Source organism: Panulirus ornatus, chromosome 15 (assembly GCF_036320965.1).
Source record: "Panulirus ornatus isolate Po-2019 chromosome 15, ASM3632096v1, whole genome shotgun sequence".
Classification (NCBI taxonomy): Eukaryota; Metazoa; Arthropoda; class Malacostraca; order Decapoda; family Palinuridae; genus Panulirus; species Panulirus ornatus.
This window is the reverse complement of record NC_092238.1, coordinates 884,058-890,643: the sequence shown is the minus strand read 5'-3', so window position 1 is coordinate 890,643 and position 6,586 is coordinate 884,058.

Below are 6,586 nucleotides of genomic sequence, written 5' to 3'. Positions count from 1 at the left end.
TTATTTATACCATGAACTGTGTACCTCAGAGCTACGTAATGAACGTGTCTCCACCATGCACATTATCATCATTATAGATATCATTTCACCTGTGTACTCCGAGGTTACCACACAACTAGTTTAGTTTTATATCAGTAATGTCACTCCATCTGCTGTACTTGAAGGTATAGAAGTGAAGCTGCTGTAAAGTACCTCAGAAAAGCCAGCGGGTCTTACTGACCAAGCACAGCGTCTGTGGCTCTCTCTGCATCAGAAGGGCTCCACCTGAGGAGCCTCCAATTACTTGAGAAAGTTCCTGTTTCTCACTGTGGTCTGAGGTTTCACGGAAGTACATGGAAATACCAAACAACAGAACACCACCAAGTGGTCTTTGATGAGATTATCTGCTGAAAGACAATGATAATATCTTACGTTCCTAATCTGTATGGATGGAGACGGATAGTAAAGCCTTCTAAGAAGGCTCCTTCCCACTCATCATTATAGGTGGACACAGGACAGCAGTGTAGATGGAGACAGGACAGTAATGCAGAGGGCCCTCCCTACCCGCTACTATAGATGGAGACAGTACAGTAAAGTAGAAGGCCGTTCCAACTCACCACTCCTTCAAGAACATGTTTACATTGTTTCAGATTTGGTGACGAAAGTTGTTGAGCATCATCAAAGGACATTCTGCCAGAATTTCAGGAATAGCTTGGTGGACACAAGTCTGCGTCAGGAAGGAAGAAACAAGTGCACATCTCCGCGAGCTGAGAGTACGTCTGGCCCTCATGTCTGTATACTTTCTGTGTGTCTGCATGACTGTCGGTATGAGGCGCACATGTGAGTTAGTCCATGAGGCTGTACGTATGCATGACACACGCTTTCTATTCAGGATCCTCATCTTGTGTGGCAGCCGTCAGCCATGCAGGAGGGGTCAGCCAGCCATCATCAGCCATGCTGGAGGGGTCAGCCAGCCATCATCAGCCATGCAGGAGGGGTCAGCCAGCCAGCCAGCCATCAGCCATGCAGGAGGGGTCAGCCAGCCATCATCAGCCATGCAGGAAGGGTCAGCCAGCCATCATCAGCCATGCAGGAGGGGTCAGCCAGCCATCATCAGGCATGCAGGAAGGGTCAGCCAGCCATCATCAGCCATGCAGGAAGGGTCAGCCAGCCATCATCAGCCATGCAGGAGGGGTCAGCCAGCCATCATCAGCCATGCAGGAGGTTCAGCCAGCCAGCCAGCCATCAGCCATGCAGGAGGGGTCAGCCAGCCATCATCAGCCATGCAGGAAGGGTCAGCCAGCCATCATCAGCCATGCAGGAGGGGTCAGCCAGCCATCATCAGCCATGCAGGAGGGGTCAGCCAGCCATCATCAGCCATGCAGGAGGGGTCAGCCAGCCATCATCAGCCATGCAGGAGAAGTCAGCCAGCCATCATCAGCCATGCAGGAGGGGTCAGGAAGGAGTGTGCTGGCCGGGACCTCCAGCCAGACATGCCGTCCTCCAGCATACACAAGTAGTAGGAGGAGGAACGTCTCTCTCCTTCCACCTAGCTTTCCATCTCGCCAGGTTACCTCCTTCCCTCCATCATGGGGTTCTCTCTCCCTTCCCACTGGCCCTCCTCCTTCCCCATTACCGTGCCAGCTTCGCCCTTGCCTTACCCCGAGAGCAACACGACGTGCCCAGCATTTACCTCAACACCTCAGGGAAAACCTTCACCTGGCGAACACTGAGACAGCCATCTTACCTGAGGCATAACAACATGTTGTAAGACAGTTATCAGGTTATTTCCTTGTTGTTCATCTACTATGATACCCGGCCTGTATCACCGTGGAGTAGTCACTTTCTTTTATTACACACTTTGCAACTCGAGGCTTTATATATGTATATATATATATATATATATATATATATATATATATATATATATATATATATATATATATATATATATATGTATATATATGCTTAAGGTTGGGGGCCAGAAAGAACATACGTACGTACAAATGGTTGTACAACCTTGGGTTAGGAAGATGTCGTAAATTGTGTACCGTGCAGCACGTCGTCGTCATGTCGTACGGATACGCTTGGTTTACGCTTTTGAAATAGAATATGTTATCTAATGTTGACCTTTGATAAAAAAAAAAAAAATCAGTGACGGGGAACTGCGTCTTAATCAACGCAGCTTCAAACATCAACAATGACAGTCGTCAATAGTGCCTCTATATCAGCATTATGTACAGCAAGATCAGCATGACCCTCGTCGTCAGCAGTGGTCCCAGCATGATCAGGATGCACGGGACGTAACGTGAACTTGACTATGATCAAGAATGTCATGTCTGTCATCAACGAGAGCGGCACTCACAATACCAACAGGAATGTGACCTCTGACTTGGTGTGCTCCAGGTGTCATATCTGCTGACTTGGTGTGCCCTAAGGGTCGTACCGATGACCTGGCGTTCCCCAGGGGTCGTAGATGTGACATCAAGTGCCTCAGGGGTCGCACCTGTGATCTTGCTGTCCCAGGGGTCGTGCCTGGGCTTTGACGTACTCTAGGGGTCATATTTGAGACTTGGCGTCCCCTACAATTCGTAGGTACGACCTCGCTATTCCTTACAAGAGGACAACACGAAAGGTAATTCGTAAGTAAAACAGAGTGGAAGACCTTAGTGATAATGTACGTCAAGCTAGACTTTGGAGATAATACTGAGGAAAATATCTTCGTAACGATTCGTGTGTTGAGCGGAGGGATAATGAGGAGTTTCAGTAAGAGAGAGTCTGTTGATGATCACGTTCACTATACATGAGAGGCAGACTTGAATATTACTTTAATGTCTCGTCGCCGCCGGGACCACTTGATATCACTGGACTGAGAAGAATTCAGGACCATTTTATAAGAAGTATTGAGGTAAAGAAGAATGTGATCTGCCATGAGAGGTTGGAGGTAGGTCGGTGAAGGCAGAAGAGAAAGACACATGGCAGTTTCATGTACCTGCGACATAAAGTTGAAGGAACCGAACGCACTGGTCATGACCTACAAACTTTACGATGCGTATGTAACACACGTCTACAAGAATCTTGGAAATATACCAGCAGATGTCACACAAAAATATGAAAGGAATTCAGAGATATTTTCAATATTCTGCTAAGTGAAACAGACGCACAAGCAGGGAGGACGGACGTCTGTAAAAGACGGCATAAGCAAATGACTAAAAATTGTCTCAGGTGATCCTAAGACCAATAATCATGCAGCGTGCGTGGCGGCACAGAACAAGAGAATTGCTGAACAGCAGTAGAGTGGGTGAGCGCTACGCGATAGCCCTGCCTCGTGGCAGAATCTTGTCTTAGGCACAAGTGGAGTCAGTCAGTCTCTCTCTCCTGCAGCCAGAGCACTAAACGTTCCACACTCTCGTAAACGAAAACATGAAAATATTTAGTATTACCCACCTTCCTTTACCTGTGTATAAAAGAGACATAATGAGATCAAAAAAAATTCTTTTTATCGTAAGGTAAAGTACGATTGATGAAAGTGTTGAATTACTACGTAACTTATCCAATTTCCAGTTTGTATAAAAGAGATTAATGAGTCATTTCCTGCTCACGTGCTGGCAAGAAAGACCGTAAATGTCTTGATGATAATAATAAAATGTTTTTTATACCTCAGATACTTGTATGAGAAAATCCCGACTTGCTGCATCCAAACATTTGAAGAGAAGACGCAGGTGAATGTACTGTTATTCTAAGATTAAAATGTCTTGTCCTTCATATTCTCAGACTGTTGTAGAGTCTAGATCCGGTGATTAGCAAGGTAATCAGTACATTGATCCCAGACCGCTGCGTCATCTAATCGTCAATTTGCCTTAAGAGAGTTTCCAAGATTATCTTTGATCGTCTTATCCACTTAGGAAACTCCTTCGTAAGCGAATTACTCATAAACTCCTGCATTTTCTTGTTCCTGCTGAAGGAAAATGAGATTACCTTTACAAAAGCATGATGACAAGATTACCTTTACAAAACCATGATGACAAGATTACTTTTGCAGATGGAAGACGAGAGGATTACAGTGGTAACAATAATACTTAGTAGTAATTCTTTTAATCATATGCTGGATCTACAATGTAAAGCAAATATCTATTAAGTTACATATGTTTGTACTACTGCTTCTATAACTTCTCTCTCGTCATGTGATAGATGGTAACTGTTCAGGCCTTGCACGATTCACAGGTTTTACTGTGAGGTGTTGGAGTCATGATCATATTGGATATGTGGTAGTATGAGTGGTGGGTTGTCTGCTGTGAGGTATTATGGCTCTTAGTTCCTCCAAGGTAGTATGCTGGTGCCTTCTGTACTCTAAAGTTGTCAAGTTTGGGGTTTGTGTACTGTAAGATGATGTGTTTGTCTGCTGTTACTTAATATGGCTGGTGGGTTGCATACTACTGTATTATTTGTGGTTTGTGTACTCGCTCTTTCTACATTCAACATATATCAACGTGTGAAGATAACCTGAGCATGAAACTCAGAATTACACACTAATACATTTGATATGTAGACCAGTGAGGAGGATGGCTTCCGTAACACCAACAATCAAACTTGTCACCAACATATATACGATGTCATCCCCCCCCCCCCCAACCCCTTCTGAGGTCTTTCGTAAGCTTCCCGTGCGTGCGCGCGAGAGTGTGGACTGCCTAATTCACCGCTGATGTTTGCTGATGAGCTGTGGTGGTGGTGTGTTTGTATTCCACCACAGTGCGGAAAATAAGAGGGATTATCTGTTCCCTTGGAAGGAGAGGTCGGTGTGAACTAGTGCCGCCTCACCATCAGTCCACAGGCTTTACTTTGCAGACTGAACCGCAGTGCAGGTGCTCGCTACATGTGCCTGGATCAGGAAGTGAAACTCAACAGCTTTCCGACGGAAGCATCGCATGCTTGACAGTTTCACAGTAATTATAATAATACTAATAATTCCGTACAGATAGGGTACTCAGCGATTATTTCCTAATTTTCACACCTGTCTGCTGGGGAGATATTATGTTCCCGTGCCTCTGAAGGTCATCATTTCCTGGTGTTCTTCCTCATCATTTCAGTCTAAAGTCTGACCTTTCTCGTCTTCATCAATGTAATGTGAATATTCAAGTGTCTCACCGCGGGGTCCGTCCCTCGCTCTATGCCGGTACTCAAGGTAAATATATCTTCGCCTTCATCTTGCATTATTCATCTTTCAGTATCTACCATTCTGATGAAAATTTTTCTTTTGATGTGTGTGTGGTGATATACTTCAGCACAGCCTTACCCAAGCATGCTGTGGCACCCTGATGTGGGAAGGATATAGCTGTGGGGACGATACACAGTACATAGATGAAGGCAGGTCTGGCCGGAGAGGATGATGCAGTGTGATGTGGCAGGTCTGAGCTACAGGAGCATCCTAGAGGAACCTGTCTGGGGATCTCCTAAAGCGCCTACGGATCCTCCATGTCACATAGCATGGCGCGAACTGACCTCAGTTTTGTTCACACTGAAAGACTAGAGAAGCTAGTTGTTGTGCCACATTACAGCAGCAGCAGCAGGAGCATGTCTGCTGCACGATACAGATACGTAAACGATATGTGTTGTCTTGTGATGTAGTGAACGTCAAACCTTACCCATGACTGATAATTATCACGGCCTTAGGCTGTACCTGGAGACCGAGAATGGCATTAAGAAGTAGGAAGAGTCTTGTAGCATTCCTTTATACACAAGATGATTGATGTAGAAGGAAGAGTATGATGAGGCCTTCTTATACAGTACATGATTGATGATCAACTGCAATTAAAGTGTAAGACAAGAATGATGTAATGGTTTTATAAAGTGTTTGGTAGCTTGTGGTTTTATAAAGTGTTTGGTAGCTTGTGGTTTTATAAAGTGTTTGGTAGCTTGTGGTTTTATAAAGTGTTTGGTAGCTTGTGGTTTTATAAAGTGTTTGGTAGCTTGTGGTTTTATAAAGTGTTTGGTAGCTTGTGGTTTTATAAAGTGTTTGGTAGCTTGTGGTTTTATAAAGTGTTTGGTAGCTTGTGGTTTTGTGAAGCTAGCGAAGGGGGAATGATGGCCTGGCTTTCTCATGTTAGTGATGCATCCCGGGAGTGGCAGCAGGTCAGAGTGAGGCCACAGTGGAAGGTTGTCATGGCAATGTTTCAGTATAGGGATCCAATATGCCGTCTGCACGAAGGAGTAAAGCAGAATATTTTACCCAAAAGAAAAAAGAAGAAACTTATATGATGGCTTTATAAATCTGGGGGAGACTTGTGGCAGGTATTATAGGTCGTATACATTTATTCATCATTTCTTCATACACTTTCCTACATTCTTCTTGCCATCATTCCCACACTGCACACGCCAGACATATCCATCATAAGCCGGTGAACACCTCACATAATTCCAGTCACTTGCTGTACTGACATTTGACTGTTTCATTGTTGCGTGCATAATAATGGGTCATTGTCAGTAATCACCTTGCAGATCATGGTGAAGACCTGCCGCTGTAGTGAGTGTATGTGTTCCTCCTGCTGCTAATACCTGTACACCACTGCTCACGGTGAAGCTCCGTTGTGTGTGACAGTCATGCCATGAG